Source organism: Schistocerca gregaria, chromosome 8 (genome assembly GCF_023897955.1).
Source record: "Schistocerca gregaria isolate iqSchGreg1 chromosome 8, iqSchGreg1.2, whole genome shotgun sequence".
NCBI classification, from domain to species: domain Eukaryota; kingdom Metazoa; phylum Arthropoda; class Insecta; order Orthoptera; family Acrididae; genus Schistocerca; species Schistocerca gregaria.
Genome location: NC_064927.1, coordinates 268,078,165 through 268,099,227, shown reverse-complemented (window position 1 = coordinate 268,099,227; position 21,063 = coordinate 268,078,165). Strand labels below are relative to the sequence as shown.

Sequence of the window (21,063 nt, the reverse complement as noted above, 5' to 3'; positions counted from 1 at the left end):
TGGTTCCCTGATAACCTATCGTAGGACACGTAAGTTCCATTGATAGTAAGGTCTTCCCAGAGACAATTTTGCAGAGTACTTGAAACATCCTTGGCAATATGTGGTCTGCCATAGGTTGCTTCGAGTACTCTGCAAAGCATTGGCTGGGGACCCCTTACACATCCTCCATACCGTCCCGATCTCTTCCCATACGATTTCCATGTTTTTGGACTCTGAAGAAAGATGTTGGTAGCTTTCAATCTGGTTCGGAGAAAGAGCTCCATCCTTGGGTACAATCACGTTTCCGTAGGCAACCGCAAACATTTTTGCATTAAAGGCATTCGCCATCTTACCTCACAGTGGGATAAATGTATTAACCGTTAGAGCGATTACTTTGCTAATAATAAACAGTTTACTTATTTTTCCCCAGCTGTCTCTTTTTCATTTGACTGTCCCTTCTACTTACTGCTCGTTTAACTCGCAACAGTTTAAGCTGTGCCAATAGGTCCCAGACTTACCACATCATGAGTCACATGTCCTCTGCTGTGATTGGATAATGAGGTCAACTCTCTGTGCTGTGATTGGTTTACACGAGCAAACTGAGCAGCTGCCGTACTGATTTCAGTGTGTGAGAAGCTAACGTGCCGTAATTAGCGGTTTTTCTATTTGTACTTGAGTATTACCGAAACATGCAGTTTCACTGACACACCACACTACAGAACTCTGCAAAAGAAGTCATTTGTGGTACGGCTTGTTGTCCTAAAGTCTAGGGAATGCGACATCAGTTTATAAAACCTCTAATCAAATTGGTTCCAGAAACATTTGCCCATTCAATGCCCAATCCTCGTCAACAGCTTCACCATTTGCAGTGGGCATTTTGCATAATCGATCTCTCTCACACGATCTTCCTCCACATGGCCAGTACGCAATCCCTACTCACGCCAGCGACCCTCCAGAGGATCTCTCTCTCTCTACTCTTACTCGCGAATACCAGTAAAATCTTTGATCTGCAAAATTATTGTGGCCAGCTCATATTTGTCAAACATAACTATACCCCTATAGCAAATTACAATTACAATATCATTTACAACACAAACAGAGCAGTACGCACGTATACAGATAGCGGTAGTATTGCGTACACAAGGTATAAAGGGCAGCGCATTGGTGGAGCTGTCATTTGTACTTAGGTGGTTCATGTGGAAAGCTTTCCGGCGGGAATTAACAGACTTGGAACGCGGAATAGTAATCGTACGCGTGGAACATTCCATTTCAGAAATCGTTAGAGAATTTAATATTCCGAGATTCACAGTGTCAAGAGTGTGCTGAGAATATCAAATTTCAGGCATTACCTGTCACCACGGAAACGCAGTGGCCGACGGCCTTCACTTAACGACCAAGAGCGGCGGTATTTGCGTAGAGTTGTCAGTGCTCACACACAAGCAACAGTCCTCGAAATAACTGCAGAAATCAACGCGGTACGCACTTCGAATGTATCCGTTAGGACAGTGTGGCGCTGCAGTCATGGACTGTGAGGCTGGTCTCGGCGGAGGTTCGAGTCCTCCCTCGGGCATGGGTGTGTGTGTTTGTCCTTAGGATAATTTAGGTTAAGTAGTGTGTAAGCTTAGGGACTGATGACCTTAGCAGTTAAGTCCCATAAGATTTCATACACATTTGAACCTTTTTTTGACAGTGTGGCAACACTGGACGTTAATGACCTTTGGCTACAGACGAGAGACGCGAGTGCCTTTGCTAATGGCATGGCATCCCCTGCAGCGCCTCTCCTGGGCTCGTGACCATACCGGTTGCATCCTAGACGACTGAGAAACGGTGGCGTGGTCCGAAGAGTCCCGATTTCGGTTGGTAAGGACTGATGGTAGTGCTCGAATGTGGTGCAGAACCCACAAAGCCCTGGATCCACGTTGTGAACCAGGAACTGTGAAAGCAGCTGGTGGCTCCGTAATGGAGTGGGCTGTCTTTACATGTGATGGACTGGGTCTTCTGGTCCATGTGAACCGATCACTGACTGTAAACGGTTATGTTCGGCTACCTGGAGACCATTTGCAGCCATTCATGAATTTTATGTACCCGAACAACGATGCAATATTTATGGACGACCATGTGACATGTTTATCGCGATTCGTTTGAAGTAAATTCTGGATTATACGAGCGAATGATTTGTCCAACAATTTCACCCGACATGAATCCCATCGAGTGCTCCACTACGCCGGGAAAAGGATACCCCACACGATATTAGAAGGTATGCCATGATTTTCTTTACCCCCATGTAATCTTTAGTATACAAAGTTACTGTGGTCAGTATACAACTGTAAAATATAACTATGCACTTCCTGCAAATTACAGTTACAATTTCAGATTACAACATAAACAGATTACGATAGCAAAAAGATTTTTTTTTATACCGATGTGACGGACTGAGGACCTGTATAGTTACAGTCTCCAGCCACGTATGTGTAGTGCAGCCCATTTATCAACGGTCAGGGTCAATCGCCAGTCCTTGCGACAATCGCAGGTTACTTGGGATAACTGCTAATATCCTATCGGGCCACCTTTTGCGCGGCGTAGTGCAGCAACACGGCGTGGCATGGATCCAACAAGTCGTTGGAAGTCACCTGCAGAAATGTTAAGCATGGTGCTTCTATAGCTGTCCATAATTGCGAAAGTGTTGTTGGTGCAGGATTTTGTACACGAATCGACTGCAAGATTATGTCCCACAAATGTGAACATTCGTGGCCCAGCAGCATAGCACATTGCCATCCATGAAAAGTCCACCGTTTTCTGGGAACATTGAGTCCATGAATGGCTACAAATGGTCTCGAATTAACCAAACATAACCATTTCCAGTCAGCGATCGATTCACTTGGACCAGAGGATCTGAGCCGCGCGTGGCTCGTGTTCGTACCATCTCTTATTTAACATCCTGCTTTTGCCGTGGTGCCATCTCGTTATGTTAGTTTCAATTACTTATGTCACTGAGTTGCTGCTTTGCCTGCCCGTGAGCGGCAGCAACAGCGCTTATAGATATAAGCCCTGTCGTATTATCTTAGCTGGACTGCTATTACTTCCCGATCGTCGTGTGTCTACCAGTCAGTTGGACCATGCCAGCAGTTAGTTCGGACCTGGCAGTGTGTGAGTTGGCACGCGGCCCAAGTTCAGTCGGGGCGCGGCAGCAGTGAGTTCCGGACCGCCATGACTCGCCCGACGATTGTCGACACACATGATTGGAGTGGGGACGACTTTGGTTGGTCAGTCGCTCGTCTTGCCGGACGACGTGTATTCGGCCGGCGACCGCGAATGGGTTTGCTGTGTTTGCTGACTCGTGATTCGTCCCTGTTATTGTACAGTCACTGCCGTTAGCATTGTCTAGTTCTTCGTGCAAGTGTTCGTGAAACTGTGAGTAGTTTGTGTGATTTTGGCTGACAAATTATTTTAAATGTTGTCGGCGTACTGGCTCTGAGGATTCGGTCGGTTGGCGTGGAGCAGTGAGGAATGCTCGGTGGGACGTAGTTTGGCCGGGGCCCGCTGGAGGTCTCTACGCGGTGTCTGAGAGTGTGGCGCTGTTCCCATTGCTACGAGGTCCGTGGCTCACCGATCCTGGACACGAAAGTTGAGTTTGGATATAATTTACCACCAACTCAAGACTGTTCACATTATGCCATTTCGTTCTCGTTGTTGGCTGTTGGGATATTCCTGCGAGCAACAACGTGTGTGTTCTAGTTGGCGGAGGTTTAGCCACCGTCCGATGGAGTCTAACTGTATTTCGTTATTTGCAATTGAAGTGCACCAGCGGAATTTTCTGACTTGTGGCCGTTAACGGTCCAGTTGCCTGCCCTGGCCGTTGACGTAAATTTAGGCAGTGTCCTTTCCTCACCGTGTTGTCGCTGTCCAGCATGGTGTGTAGTTCGAAACTTAATGTATGCTTGGTTGTGGGCGTACATGCCTTTTACCTTTGCATTGAACTCCCGGTTGTGCGCTGGTCAAGTGGAGTGCAAGCTACCTTGTCAGTGGGTCTGTTGACTGTCTGTTGGTTGGGTTGTCGTCGGATCGAGAATTGTTGGGCCGACTGCCTGTCTCACCTAATTTATTTTTTCTTTATTGAATTTCGATTCCCCCGAAGGGGGCGGGCTGGCAGCAGTTTAGTATGCCGCTCTGCAGCCTACAGACGTTGTTTTTTTAAAAAGGTGAAGATAATATGTAATAAAAATAGGTGATAAAATCTGAGACGTAAATGGTACCATGGCGAAAAAATCATGGAACTTAAAACATAGAACAAAGGGATGATGATGCTAATAAAATACATATGAAGCAGACAGGTAATATAATAGACAGACAATTAAAAAACACGGCGACACTCTGGTTTCTATTCGCAAAAGACGTAAAATTAACACCCAGCGACAGCATGGTTTCTGTTCGCAACACTTGGAAAGACGAAACAACACTGAACATTCACTGGAACACAGCACTAAAAGTTTGGCAAATAGGTGGGGGGAAACTGGACACATGATGGGAAAATAAAAAAGGGGGGAAGGAGAGGAAAAGCGAAAGGGGGAGGGGGGAAAGGAGCCAATGGAGGATGAGAACCCATAAGAGGGGTAGGGGGTGCTGGGCAGAAGCGACAGGGAGTGGGAATGTCTCACCTAGGAGAACGTTAGTATGTCAAGTGCTGGCCGACTCCCGAAACTTCTGAGCGCCGTTAGCTGCACTGCCTTTTCTTATTTTCTGTTGTGTGTATTTGTGTGGCTCATAGCCGATGATTTTGAATTAAAGTTGAATTGTTTTTAGTGGTGTTTTAAGTTATGGGCCTTCAGCCGTTTTAAAATTAGAAGTTTCTTGCTTCCAAAGTGTTAGATTGTTTGGGCCTTCAGCCTGATTAAAATATTGTTTAAAGATAAAGCCTTGGGCCTTCTGCCTACTAAAAATTATTTTAGTTATGGACCTTCAGTCGTTTTAAAATAAAATTCCTTGCTTGTCAAGTGTTAGATTGTTTGGGGCCTTCAGCCTAGATTAAGATAAGGCTTTGTTGTTTAAATTTATTTTACCTTGAGTTTCAAGTCATGGGGCCTTCAGCAGTTTTTAAATTAAGCGTCTTTGTCTCTCGAGCATCAGACTTTTTGGGCCTTCAGCCTAATTGAAGACAAGGCCTTCTGCCTTTTGTTTTTTTATTTAATTTTACCTTGAGTCTTAAATCATTGGACTTCAGCCGTCCTTAAATTAAGGTTGTTGCGTTTCAAGTGTTAGATTTTTGGGCCTTCAGCCAAATTATAGAACTTACTTAACGTGAGGTCTTCTGCCTTCCAAACATTCTTTTTGGGGCCTGGATTTTGAGTTAATGGCTTTTAGCCTTTTTTAAGAAATTAAAGTGGTTGTGCCCGTAAGGCATAGCACGGTGTGGCGTATTCAGCCGATAACTAAGTTCAAGAATCTGTACTGTAAGGTTTGGTCAAATAAATAAATTTATATGTGTTCGAGTGTAACTGACAGCCGCTCATTTTGGCCCCTTTCCACAATTCCAACTACCTGTCCTTTCCTGCGCGTTTAGCAGGGGTTTCAGACCTACTCCACTGCATATAAACACAGCCCACGCCGTTAAAGAACCACCACCAGCACAGTGCCTTGTTGACAACTTGGTAACAACTTCGGTCCTTGGCTTCGTAAGATCTGCGTCTCACGCGAAGCCCACCATTAGTTGTTACCATATGAAATCGGGACTCATCTCACCTAACCACGGTTTTCCAACCGATGTGGCGAGACGCATTGCAGGCGATGTCGTGCTGTTAGCAAAGGCAATGACGCAGTCGTTCGTTGCCATAGCCCATTAACACCACATTTCACCGCACTGTCCCAACTGATACGTTCATCTACGCCCCGCCTTAATTTCTGCGGTTACTTCACGCAGTGTTGCTTGTCCGTTAGCAGTGACATCTCTACGAAAACTCCGCGCTCTCGGTCGTAAAGTGAACGGCATCGGCCACTACGTTGTCCGTGGTGAGAGGTAATGCCTGAAATTTGGTATTACTGTGACACTGGGGATCTCGGAATATTCAATTCCCTAACGGATTTCGAAATGTAATGTTCCACGCGTCTAGCTCTAACTACCATTCGGCGTTCGAAGTCAACAAGTTCCCGTCGTACGGTCATAAGCACGTCGTAGGCCTTTTAAAAAGAATCACCTGAGTACAAATCACAACTGCGCCATTGCGTTGCCTTTTTATACCTTCTGTACGCGATACTACCGCCATCTCCATATTAGCTAGTATCCTTTGATACGTTTCAGCAGAATGTAGAGTAGCTCCAGAGAGACACGGAACATAGGGAACCACTGGCTTTAAAAGTATATAAGTGGACAACCGACTGCAATGGGCTCGTCGTTTCGCTTTAAGCCTGGAAATAACAATTTGTACAGTCGAATTTCCTTAATGTCAGTGGAAGTACAGTGAACTATCAACCACGAGCTGAGGTAATCATCTTGGGGTTGAAGCTCTTTTCTTCTGTGTTTGCTTTAACAATATGTGTGTTTTTGGATAGGGTCAGCATTTAGCAAAATACATTTTTTTGTTTTTTAACCCAAACATGTTTCACTGCAGTTGCAGCTTGTTCAATGGGCTTTTATTTTCCATCTGTTAAAGATTAAGAGTGTTCTTTGCTGTTTGTATACATGTAGCTATTAGTTTTGAAATCGTACTTACAGATATTTGAAAAAAACACATAAATTACGAATTCATACCTTTTTACCACATGGTGTGGTTTTTCTGATGTGTTGTGTTTCTACAGTGCCCGTTTTTTGCACAGTTTGTCATCTGCAACCACTTGCACCTTAAAGTAGACAAATTGTTTAAGCCAAAATTACGATTTGAGAAGCTTGTTATTTCTTTTTCTGAAATTATTTAATTCTATGTGTGTGTCTATTTACATAATGTTTCACTTACGTTTTCCTTTTAATCATCTTCATCACTGTCGAACACTGTATATTGAGTTATCACTGTCACTATACTGTTTCACTGCTTTTCCAGCTGTAAAAACAAACATGGCGGGCAGTGGAACAATTGAAGGTGTAAAAACTAGATGGCTGACAGTGGAACAGTTGAAGGTGTTCCTGGCGGTTGTTATGAATCTTTCAGAGGTGTTAGTGATTCTTTTTTCCTTTGTGTGTGCGTGTGTGTGTGTAGGTGTTAGTGATTCTTTTTTTCCTTTGTGTGTGCGTGTGTGTGTGTGTGTGTGTGTGTGTGTGTGTGTGTGTGTGTGTGTGTGAGAGAGAGAGAGAGAGAGAGAGAGAGAGAGAGAGAGAGAGAGAGAAGAAGAGAGAGAAAAGGAGAGAGAGAGAGAGAGACAAAGGAAAAAAGAATCACTAACACCTCTGAAATGAACACCTTCAACTGTTCCACTGTCAGCTATCTTGTTTTTACACCTTCAATTGTTCCACTGCCCGCCATGTTTGTTTTTACAGCTGGAAAAGCAGTGAAACAGTTACAGTGGCAGTGACAACTCAATATACAGTGTTCGACAGTGATGAAGATGATTAAAAGGAAAACATAAGTGAAACATTATGTAAATAGACACATACACAGAATTAAATAATTTCAGAAACAGAAATAACAAGCTTCTCAAATCGTAATTTTGGCTTAAACAATTTGTCTACTTTAAGGTATAAGTGGTTGCAGATGACAAACTGTGCAAAAAACGGGCACTGTAGAAACACAACACATCAGAAAAACCACACCACGTGGTAAAAAGGTGTGAATTCGTAATTTATGTGCTTTTTTTTCAAATATCTGTAAGTACGATTTCAAAACTAATAGCTACATGTATACAAACAGCAAAGAACACTCTTAATCTTTAACAGATGGAAAATAAAAGCCCATTGAACAAGCTGCATCTGCAGTGAAACATGTTTGGGTTAAAAAACAAAAAAAATCTGTTTTGCTAAAGGCAGACCCTATCCAAAAACATACATACACGAGTTGAGGACCTGCCTTGTACTGTTTAACAGTCTGATCCGGGTCAGCAGGCTTCGCCGTGAGTGGTTATCAAGAGGACAGCATCTTCGTTGCGGTAATGTAATCAGGCAGTGTCGACGCCGGCTTTGCCAAGGCAGCGAGTGGCGACGCGAATGTAAAAATGCGCGGGGCTGTTGCGAAACGCAGAAGAGCGACGGGTCCCGTGGCAGCAGCTGCATGCGGCCGGGACGCCGCCGTCGCCTGGAGACGTCGCTCGTTGGCCGCATTAGGACGCGTTGATCCCCGACCCCGCCTTGCGACACAGCGGCCGCCGGCGCGACGCCCGTCTGGACACACCCCCACCGTGACGTCGCCTTCCAGCGGCCCGCCTCGCAGGCCCGTCTCGTCGAGGGCTACGCGGAATCCCTCAGTGGGCGCCATCCCCGTTTTCCTAATCCACAGTTCGGTCCGTGCAGTCATCAATTATTTTTTTTATGTCCGCTTTGGAGACCTATCGATTCCTCTGCATTAACCTACACTGCTACTGTATAGCTAGAGTTGTAAAACTGCTGTAGGCTACCACAGACTAGTAAATGTGTATCATGGTAGACTACTTAGTAGCTTAGGTCGTGAAAATCATAAGCCGTTACCTGCACGTTAGGTGTTTTGCATATCTATCAGGCGCTACCTCAACACGATCGCTTCGCTTGCAAATATTGTGTCACTGTCTTGCTTGATTCCCCTAGAAAGCGGAAGCTATGAACCATCTCTAAACTCAGTTCAAATTTATAAATGGCCATGTAACCTACAGAACATCTGTTACATAAAAATAAACACTATATGCAGGTAAACTAGAACTGTTTATATTTAATTCGGCTTTTATCGAAAATTGTTGATTTGTTACGTGAAACAGGGGGATGCTGTATCACAAATTTTAAAAAAAATTCAGATTTATCATATAAAACCAATTTCCTCGAAAAAAGTAAAATTTAAGAAAAACGCACAGCAAAATCATATCAAATATCTCTTCAATACTTCGTCTAGCTTATACAGGTTGTTACAAACAGGTACGGCCAAACTTTCAGGAAACATTCCTCACACACAAAGAAAGAAAATATGTTATGTGGACATGTGTCCGGAAACGCTTACTTTCCATGTTAGAACTCATTTTATTACTTCTCTTCAAATCACATTAATCATGGAATGGAAACGCACAGCAACAGAACGTACCAGCGTGACTTCAAACACTTTGTTACTGGAAATGTTCAAAATGTCCTCCGTTAGCGAGGATACATGCATCCACCCTCCATCGCGTGGAATCCCTGATGCGCTGATGCAGCCCAGGAGAATGGCGTATTGTATCACAGCCGTCCACAATACGAGCACGAAGAGTCTCTACATTTGGTACCGGGGTTGCGTAGATAAGAGCTTTCAAATGCCCCCATAAATGAAAGTCAAGAGGGTTGAGGACAGGAGAGCGCGGAGGCCAAGGAATTGGTCCGCCTCTACCAATCCATCGGTAACCGAATCTGTTGTTGAGAAGCGCACGAACACTTCGACTGAAATGTGCAGGAGTTCCATCGTGCACGAACCACATGTTCTGTCGTACTTGTAAAGGCACATGTTCTAGCAGCACAGGTAGAGTATCTCTTATGAAATCGTAATAACGTGCTCCATTGAGCGTAGGTGGAAGAACGAACTAAAATGAGCTCTAACATGGAAATTAAGCGTTTCCGGAGACATGTCCATATAACTTCTTTTCTTTATTTGTATGTGAGGAATGTTTCCTGGAAGTTTGGCCGTACCTTTTTGTAACACCCTGTATATGAGGTTCATTCAAATGAAACCTGGTCACTGCGACTACCTTTGCCTTACACGTAAGGTGGCACCACGTAACTGCGGGTATGATGGTGCCATCGGTTGGTAGAGAGACTGACGCGTGTGCACCGTTTGATGTTGCATAGCGCCAGTGTTGGTTCACGCCGAAGAGAAGGTGGTCACACAAGTTATCGTCCACTTCTGAACATGCAAGCAAGTAAGCAGGAACAACGAGGAGTTATTCGATTTTTGGCTGCGGAGGGTGTTGGAGGCCGTGAAATGTATCGACGGATGAATGCTTTGTACAGTGAGTACAGTCTGAGTAGTTCAAGAGTTGTGGATTGGAGCAAACGATTCCTTGGGGGGCGCGAGTCACTGGAAGACGATGCTCGTCCTGGACAGGCTCCTCGTGTCATCACACCGGAAATGGTTGCGTAAGTGAATGCTTTAGTCTTGGACAACCGCAGAATCACCGTGGGCGAGATCCATCCGCTACTGGGTATTAGAGTGGGCACCGCCCACACCAAAATGCAACACTTGAAATTTCGAAAAAAAATTGTGCGCTGTAGGTTCCCAACCAATTGATCGCAGAACAGCACAATGGTCGAATGGCACTGTCTCTGAGTCACCTGCAACGTTATCATGAGGAAGAATACGGCTTGCTGTCGTGTATTGTCAAAGGTGACGAAACATGGAGTCACCATTTTGAACCGGAAAGCAAGCGTCAGAGCAAGCAGTGGAAACTTACGACTTCAGCACCTCCAAAGAAATCAAAGACAGTGCACACCAGTTCTGGTACGATCGTGATGTCCTTTTTTGACCATAATGGCCCACTGCTTGTCGAATTCCTGGAACGGGGAACCGCCATCAATGCCCAGCGTTATCAATCCACTTTACAGAACTTTGACGAGCCATCAAGTCGAAACGTCATGTTTCCAAAGGCGTTATTCTCCTGCATGATAATGCCCGCCCACACAGGGCCAATGCGGTGAAGACGACATTGCAGCAGTTTCGGTGGGAAACGCAGGAACATCCACAGTGCAGTCCCAACCTTTCACTGTGTGACTCATGTGTCTGAACCTCTAAAACAAGCTATTCGCGGACATGTATTCGCAACGAGCGACGAAGTATGTGACAGGGTCCAGGCCTGGATCCGACAGCAACCTACTAGCTTCTTCAAGGATAGAATCGAAGGGCTAGTGTCACAATGGGATAAATGTGGCGACTATTTTTTAGTATGAGTACTCCGTATAAATACATTTTTGAGTTAATAAAATTGTTACCGTTACTTTACACTAGTGACCGGGTTTCATTTGAATGCGCTTTATAGAACATGTTTTTGTTATTCATAATCAACTTTCACACTTAACAATAATAGCAGAAAACTCATACTTTGATCATGATGAATAACGTTCTACTGACACAAAAATAGTAATAACATAGATTTTTTATGTTTGTGCATGTAAACTACACTTGCATCAAAAGTAATTGCTTTGGTTACATAGAAATACAGAAGTTATGTGATCAGCTAATTTTTATTACTTATGAAATGCAATTTATATTTTTTAAGGATATAGAATGCACAATGGACTAACATCGAACGACCTGCGGTTCTAATTATGTGCAAAATGAACAAACAAACAAACAAAAGGAGAAGTCGTCAGCTCCCAGCTTCTCTCTCACACATTCATTTATGTTTCTTTCCCTACCAATGCTATCATTACTACAGGTAATTCTACCATTTATTACGTCATCTATTTATTGTACAAAACGATGGAACCGCAGTTTTGCTAGAGTGCAACTCTAGTAATAGCCAGTCATGTGAAATTCAGCTTCCTCTATCCCTTCAAGGGCTCGACAGGTTTGCAGATAGCGGAGTCCAGGGAGACGCTGTATCTTTTGACTACCACAAAGCGTACCACGCAGTTCTGCACGAAACGTCGACAGACTGATCTGAAGACTTCCTGGATAACAGAACACAGTATATCGTTCTTGACACACAAGAAGAGGCGGCAGTCACGTCTGGCGTACCAGGGGAAGTGTGACGAGGCAGCTACTGTCAAAGACGTAGATAAGTCACCCAACAGAGAGCGTTTGTAGCTCTCTGAACTCGATAGCCGACAACAAATGGGTCGGGAAACAGAACACAGTAGAAGACACAATTAGGACTGCAGTTTAAATGAAATAGAGGTGAGCGAATGGGTGGTAGGAGGACCAAGGAAGTTCTTTACCGGATCGCAAGATTTCAACGAGGCCTGGCCTACATAGAAGTGTAAATAGTCTCAGAAATGACGCAGCCAGCTGTGGAATGTAGAATCTATGTAAGCTCCAAACCCTAAACTCTATTAGCTGCGATAGGGACCAAACTCATATCTTTTTCTACTATCTCTCTTCTCTTAATTTTAGTTAAATTTCTAAATCTTCCGAGGATTATTGGTCAGTATTCAGGGGTATGACAGGAATGACCAATCGAAGCAAAAAAGTCTAGGAATGATGAGTTCTAAACTGCACACCTTAACAGCAAGAGCAATGGTTCAAGTAGGAGAGATTTGTTTCTTATTAAGAAAGACGAACAAGTGCTAGTAGCTCGTAAGGTATGCACTTGTGAACCCATCTTTATTGGACTTTTTCTTGTTTTCGCCAATACTACTACGTCTCTAAATATGGGAACCAAAATGCTTGCAGTAGAACAGTTTCGTTTTAGAGTATCGAAAATGAATCAGTGCTCATAGTTCTTAAAGTATGCATTTTAGAGCCCACGCTTACTAGACTTCTTTACTTCGAATGGTAATTTCTGTCATATCCCTGAATATGGAACATTCTTCCAGGGACACCTTGCATTTTTTAGGTTAAGCAGTAGTAAGCTGTTTTATAATTTAGTAGCTGAACTGCTATTTTCCAAATTATTACTGCACATTCAAACCATATTGTATATTTGAAATAAGTGTAGAGCCATATAAGAACTGCCGGCCGGAGTGGCCGAGCGGTTCTAGGCGCTACAGTCTGGAACCGCGCTACCGCTACGTTCGCAGCTTCGAGTCCTGCCTCGAGCATGGATGTGTGTGATGTTCTTGGGTTAGTTAGGTTTAAGTAGTTCTCAGTTCTAGGGGACTGATGACCTTAGAAGTTAAGTCCCATAGTGCTCAGGGCCATTTGAACCATATAAGAACTATCTGTAGTGGGCACACACCTACTAGCCCATACCCATCCAGTTCCAGTTGCCCATCCTCTCACTCACTCCTTCAGCCTAACTCATTGTCATTATTTCTTTGATCCGCCAGGTTAGCCGAGAGCTCCCGGCGGAGGTTCGAGTCCTCCCTCGGGCATGGGTGTGTGTGTTTGTCCTTAGGATAAGTTAGGTTAAGTAGTGTGTAAGCTTAGGGACTGATGACCTTAGCAGTTAAGTCCCATAAAATTTCACACAAAATAAAAAATTAGCCGAGAGCGCTAATGCGCTGCTTCCTGGACTCGGGTTGGTGCGCCGGCCCCGGATCGAATCCGCCCGCCGGATTAACGACGAGGGACGGTGTGCCGGCCAGCCTGGATGTGGTTTTTAGGCGGTTTCCCACATCCCCCTAGGTGAATACCGGGCTGGTCCCCAAGTCCCGCCTCTTTTACGCGACTCACAAACATTTTAAACACATCCGCACTTTTCCATGATTTACACTAGACGAAAGACGGGGTATTCTGATTCCGTCCCAGGGGGTTCAGGGTGGCGGCAGGAAGGGCGTCCGGCCAACCCTTCACTTTAACATGCCAAATCCGATTTAACCACGCCAACACCGCGCACAATGCGGGACAAAGACGCAAGCGATAGATAGAAGCGATACCATTGTCATTATTTCTTTGTGTGTCTCTCTCTTCCTGTCTCACAGCCACAGCCTCCTTCGTTCTGTCCTACTTCTTCTGTTTCCTTTCACTGCCACTGTCTCCTCCTTGTTCTTTGTTACTGCTACTATCTCATTCACTCTTTCCCGCTCTTCTCACTGCCACTACCTCTCTCTTCCTCGTTGTCATTGTCACAGATTCTGTTTGTCATTACCACTGGATTTCACCTACTTCCACTTTCTCCTCTTCATTCCTCTCCCACTGGCTCTTTCCCTAGCAGTATTCTGTAACTGTCATCTATGTTGCACTGCCACTATGTCTCTCTAACACACACACACTGCCATTGTCTCCTTCGCTCTTTCTGTACCACAAAGACTGTCTTATCTTCCAGTACTTATTTATTTTCCGTCTCTTACACGCTGTAACTTCACTTGCAGCGTAAAAAAAGAGCGAATATTTTCATAGTCCAAAATTTATGGAATTTTTTTTTAACTCTTTGAATGTCAAGGTAACGATCTATCGTCACCCCCTACTGACGCTAATACTGTCAGTGTGCTGATTCGTCGGTACTGTGCTTCGTCTTGTTTAGCTTACAGAATCGGGCGCTAAATGGTGTTGGCGTGCTGATTAGAGATGCTCTTTGCCTCGAGCTACGTGTAGGTCGATAGCCACTGCTATAACTTCCAGGTGACTCTCAACACAAATAAATATAATACGCTGTCAAGCTGGATTAGTGTGACCACTTGTTGAAAGCAGCGCGGTCCGCTACGAGACGTGCAGGAAAAGAGTCAGTGAGGTTCTGGAAGGTACTGACAGGGGTGTGGAGTCAAGCCGACTCCAGTGACTTGGCCAGCTGCTCGAGGTTTCCCAGTTGAGCACCCATGGTACGAACAGCCTGATCGAGGTGGTCCCACAATTCCTCGATTGGGTTTAAATCCGGGAAGTTTAGTGGCCTGGGGAGTGTGGTAAACTCATCCTGTGCTCTTCGAACCACGCAAGTAGACTGTGAGCTGTGTGACAGGTTGCACTGTCCCGCTGGTAGACGCCAATATGGTGAGGTAAAACAAACTGCATATAGGGGTGGAAGTGGCCCCCCAAGGACAAATGGACATACTTGTGTTGATCCATTGTGCCTTCTAGGATGACGATATCACTCAGGTGATGCGACGAAAACATTCCACAAACCACAACGCATGCAGCGTGTTTGCTTTCAGATGTTTCACGCAGTACACGTCAACGACCAATGTTCGATAGAGCATAAAACTTGATTCATCTGAAAAGACCACCTGTCTCCAATCATTGAGCGTCCAGCTGCGGTACTGGCGTGCAAACTCCAGCCTTCGGCGCCGATGGACAGCAGTCAGCATGTGTGCAAGAACCACGAGCTTACTGCAGAGGCCCATACGCAGCAACGATCGTCGAACAGTCGTTGAGGAGGCACTGTTGGTAGCCCTGTTGTTCATCTGGGCGGTCGTTTCCTCAACAGTTGCAAGTCTGTTCGCCCAGACATATTTCCGCAGCCGTTGTGTGTGGTCCACGTCGCACCACAGTTTCCTCCGTGCTAGTTTTGGATAGTGCCTTGTTCAAAATGGGTCTGACCACTATGGGACTTAACATCTGAGGTCATCAATCCCCTAGACTTACAACTACTAAAACTTAATTAACCTATGGACAGTACACACATCCAACCTGCGACCGTAGCTTCAGCGCGGTTCCGGACAGAAGTGCCTAGAAACTCTCGGCCACAGCGGCCGGCTAGTGCCTTGTTACGATGCAGCCGGCCTGAGTCGCCTAGCGGTTCTAGGCGCTTCAGTCTGGAACTGCGCGACTTCTACGGTCGCAGTTTCGAATCCTGCCTCGGGCATGGATGTGTGTGATGTCCTTAGGTTAGTTAGCTTTAAGTAGTTCTAGGTTCTAGGGGACTGATGACCTCATATGTTAAGTCCCATAGTGCTCAGAGCCATTTCTGTTACGATGCACTGTATACTTCAACCACGGCAGCACTCGAATGGTTTGTGAACTTCCAACCTTAGACAAATATACATGCATACATGTAGAGACTTAACTGACCAACAATATTTTTTCCTCCTTACCATCCTCAATTGGAATAGGGAAGGCGGTGGAGTAGGGAAGTGGATGGGGGAGGATCCTTCTTGAAGCTACAGGGCAGCGTAATAGGTCCTCAGCTTTTTACGATTTACACAAACGATCTGGTTGATGGTATTGACAGCGGCATTAGACTGTTTGCCGAGGAGACTGTAGTCAACAGGAAAGTAGTATCACACGAAAGTTGTGAACAAATCAATGAGGATTTGCAGAAAATAAATGCGTGGTGTAAGGACTGGAAGTTATCTCTCAATATTAGTAAGTGTAACCTTCTGCGTATAACAAAGCGAAAATCCCCATTAATGTACGAGTACAAAATAAATGGCCATTCTTTAGAAGTGGTAACATTCGCCAAGTGTGTGGGATCGAAATGATCTGAAATGGACGGATCAAATTACACAAGTAACGAGTAAGGCGAATTCTAGATTGCGGTTTATTGGTAGAATCCTGAAGCTATGCACACCTTCAAGAAAGGAAATAGCTTACAATACGTTAGTTCGTCCAGTTTTGGAGTGTTGTTCGTCTGTATGGGACCCATACCAGTTGCGTCTGATTCGAGAGAGTGAGAAGGTCCAAGGAAGAGCAGCAAGATTCGTGACTGGTACATTTAGCCATCGCGGGAGCATTACAGACCTCATAGAAAGTTTGAAGTGGGACACACTTGCAGACAGACGGTGCGCTAATCGGAAGGGGGTGCTCACTAAATTCTGAAATCCGATCTTCACAGAGGATGTACAGCATATATTATTACTACCAAAGTTCAAATCGCGCAATGATCACCATTCAAAGATAAGGGAAATTAGAATGTAGTGAGGCGTTCAGAGAGTCGTTTCTCCCTTGCGCGATCCGCGAGTGGAACAGAGGGGGGGGAGGGGGGGGAGGGGGGGGGAGGGGGTATATGAGTTTGGCGCGAATTGTCCCCTCCTCCACACACCGCTTGGTGGCTAGCGGAGTATATATGTAGACGTAGATAAACTTCTAGCGCCGTATGTTGAAAACTGTAGCAAGCTACTGGAAGTATTTTTCGAAATAATTTTCACATTTCCAGATAGTTTTATCTCATCTGATATTTTACTTCTGGAAAAACCTGAAGTCGCCAAGATTTAGCCGCCATGCGGCGAAATCTCAACTTGAGCGTTTTCGACCATAGTTGAGTGGTATCCGTTAGACTGATAATACTCGTAGCCGCAAACGATAAAGACAGAGACATTTGGGACAAACACTAGTAGCTGTCCGCTATTCAACGACATGTCGACATGCAAATGTTACAACAATTAGTACACAACTTCTTTCCAACTGAGAGATAATGGCTGAGATGGTGAGTGAATGACTGCGACAGCTTCGATGAACTGCGAACTGACCTGTACGGGTTCTTACGGATGCTTACACCGAATGACCTTTTATATGCGAGCTAAGGACTGAAATGTTAGTTCATTGCCATAAAAAATTAAAAAAGACAATGGTAGCTCATTATGTATACCGGTCGCACACTTGTCGCCGTTGGAAACAGAGCAACACTCGCACAACTGAAGGTAGAGCAATCGACTGACTCTTGCCCATACAGATTTAGATCTTTGTGTACAAGAGTGATTGGGTATTCCACTGGGGCCAAATCAATGATAGCAAAGCGAGTGTGACAGCGGTCAGTGGCACAACCGTTATTGGCGCTCCCGTCCTCGCGAATTTCATTGCCTGTTGGCGGTTCTGGTCTCCCAAGGACGTGACGGCCGCTAGTAATTTGGGTAGGGGTCAGACGTTCCGCCCTTCTGTCAAGGTTGCAGCGTCATTCGTTTGAGAGGATCATTCCGTGGAGTGGCCGTTTGCGCAATTCAGTTTAGACGGCGCAAGCACAAAAAGACGCCGCTTAAGCACTTTCTCGAAAGGCGTCAACGACACTGCGAACGCCTTCTCCTCGCTTGAGTCGGTACCTGACAACACTACCCCGTTGTCGAACATTTTACTGCAGAAATAGGAAAATATTTAGCGAAACAGTACGCACACATTAGTATGTCCCCGTTTTATCAGTAAAAGATTGAAACCACTTCCTTCGTCAGAAAAGCTCCAGGACAAGTATTTTTATCTCTGAGTTTGCTATACTAAAAAGGAACAAATGTTGTTTTTATGTTGCCTGATATTCAAGAGTCCATCAAATAAACTTGGGCATGTTTCTGCACGAACTCACTAGGTGGCAGGGCCGTGCTTAGGATCACTGCTTGGGTTCTTGGGGCATTAGTTACGGTGACACAATGGGTGCTAACTGTGAGCAAAGGGTGAACATTAAGTTCTGCTTTAAGTTCAGGGAAACCCCTAGTAGAACGTGGACATTGATTAAGCAGGCCTATGTAGGCGGGAACTTTCAAGAAGCCGTATTTCGAGTGTCATAAAATGTTTCGTGAAGGCAGAGATTCAGTGCAAGACGATCCCGGAGCTGGTGACCCGTCTACAGCACATAGCGTGCAAGCGTGGAGGCTATAAGGCAGCTATTGTAAGAAGACCTGCGTGCGATAACAGAAAATCTTAATTTGAATCGTGATGCACGTCATGAGATTTTACGCGAAGTTTTAAGGAAACGGAAACTTAATGCAAAACTTGTCCCTCACACACTAACAGACGAACAGAAAGAAGAAAGACGAAAAATTTCGCTGAACTAATGGATAGAGGGAAGGGAGTGAGGAAGGGTAGTAGCCTATCCCCGATGTTATTCAATCTGTATATTGAGAAAGCAGTAAAGTAAACAAAAGAAAAATTCGGCGTTGGAATTAAAATCATGGAGAAGAAATAAAAACTTTGAGGTTCACCGATGAAATTGTAATTCTGTCAGACAGAGCAAATGACCTGGAAGAGCACGTGAACGGAATGGACTGTCATGAAAGACGGATATAAGATGAACATTAACAAAAGCAAAACGAAAATAATGGAATGTAGTTGAATTAAATGGTGTGATGCTGCGGGAGTTAGATTAGGAAATACGACGACGCTTAAAGTAGTAAATGAGTTTTGCTATTTGGGGAGCAAAATAACTGATGATGGTCCAAGTAGAGAGGATATAAAATGTAGACTGGCAATGGCAAGGAAAGCGTTTCTGAAGAAGAGAAATTTGTTAACATCAAGTATAGATTTAAGTGTCAGGAAGTCGTTTCTGAAAGTATTTGTATGGAGTGTAGCCATGTATGGACGTGAAACGTGGACGATAAATAGTTTAGACAAGAAGAGAATGGAAACTTTCGAAATGTGGTGCTATAGAACAATGCTGAAGATTAAATGGGTAGGTCACATAACTAATGAGGAGGTATTGGATAGAACTGGAGAGAAGAGAAATTTGTGCCACAACTTGACTAGAAGAAGGGATCGGTTGGTAGGACATATTCTGAGGCATCAAGGAATCACCAATGTAGTATTGGATGGAAGCGTAGAGAGAAACCAAGAGATGAATACACTAAACAGATTCAGAAGGATGTAGGTTGCAGTAGGTACTGGGAGATGAAGAACCTTGCACAGGATAGAGTAGCATGGAGAGCTGCATCAACACAATGGACAGAGCCAGACGTGATCCCACATTTCTATCAAAAATTACTGCTGAGGATGAAAGCTGGTGCTACCAGTATGACCCTCATACGAAGCGTCTCAAAGTGCTGAATCGCGGAATCCTGGATCATCAATCTAGTTGGTAAGTAGGGCTTTCAATTTTTTTCAATAAACCTATGCTGGAACTTTTCTACCGTAGGGAGTATATACTATTAGACACTTCTGTGGAATTATGTTCTCCATTTTTGTTGAATGTGTTTGTTTTATGGCCTATTTGGCTTACCATATAAGCTACTGGAATGCCCATCAAATAAGATAGAAGCAGTTCCAAAGTACTGCAGTCTGAGAGGCTCCGACACCATTGACATAAAACTGTCAGATCTTGCCAGCTGTAGGACTCGCATTGACAAAATCCTTGGATATGTTCCCCAAAACTCAATAATGTAGTTTTAATGTGAGAAAGTAGGGTACAATAACACATAACAGACGGCGTTAATCCAACCGTAGTAAAATGAAAAGTAACGATGTCATCAATCCAAGGGTTGATCTGAATAATTCAAAAAATGTTCAGATGTGTGTGAAATATTATGGGACTTAACTGCTAAGGTCATCAGTCCCTAAGCTTACACACTACTCAACCTAAATTAGCCTAAGGACAAACACACGCACCCATGCCCGAGGGAGGACTCGAACCTGTGCCGGGACCAGCCGCACAGTCCATTACTGCAGCGCCCTCGACAGTTCGGCTAATCCCGCGCGGCAATCTGAGTGGTAAGATCCTTTAATAAGTGTATTATGATCGAAGGTTCTATGTCCTAATCATCCTCCGACTTGGATAATGGTCGATCAACTATTTGTTTAAACCTATGCCATTCAAATGGTTCAAATGGCTCTGAGCACTATTGGACTCAACTCCTGTGGTCATCAGTCCCCTAGAAATTAGAACTACTTAAACCTAACTAACCTAAGGACATCACACACATCCATGCCCGAGGCAGGATTCGAACCTGCGACCGTAGCGGCCTCGCGGTTCCAGACTGTAGCGCCTAGAACCGCACGGCCACTCCGGCCGCCTATGCCATTCCACATGAAATTTATTCCTCTCTGCATGTTGGCATAAAGTATTACGATAGGTGACATCGGAGGGTCGAAAAAATGCTAGATTCAATTTTAGATCGTGCTTGGATTTTTCTAATCACAGAATACACTTAATATGAAATATATTAAAATGTGGTCGTAATCTACTCACTAAGAGCTACAATTTTATGTTAAAGGTTTGACACAAAAAGTCAAGTATTACAGTTAGAAACTGAGTATGTGACCTGAGGCAGCAAAATTCGAGGCGCGCAAATTACCCATACTATTCTCATCCCGTATTTGCGGATGAAAGTAATTAGTTACACATAATTTCAAATCTTTTCGAAACTTTTCCTCGCTGACACCCCTACAAAATAATGAAAAACAAAACATTAGTCTCTTACTACCTTTGCACTGTTCACACAGTAAAACTTACACATCAAGAATGGCGTTTTAATTTGTTACTTTTTTATAACAACTATTCGTAACACGTTTGCAGAAAATATACACATCTACCACTGAATGTACCTGCAAAATTACAGAACTGTGCGACTTACAAGTCCGGACATATGACGTCATAAACACTGAAATGCGTAAAAAAAACTAGCTTATACTTGAAACGGAGCCCAAATTACCCAGCCCGGCCGCGGTGGTCTCGCGGTTCTAGGGGCGCAGTTCGGAACCGTGCGACTGCTATGGTTGCAGGTTAGAATCCTGCCTCGGGCATGGATGTGTGTGATGTCCTTAGGTTAGTTAGGTGTAAGTAGTTCTAAGTTCT

The 21,063-nt window shown here is 44.4% G+C and overlaps 1 protein-coding gene across 1 annotated transcript in view; it reads left to right on the top strand.

Moving 5' to 3' along the window:
* LOC126285413 (protein I'm not dead yet-like) overlaps positions 1–21,063 on the top strand; it is a 230,934-nt gene that overhangs the window by 68,657 nt on the left and 141,214 nt on the right. The window lies entirely within an intron of this gene.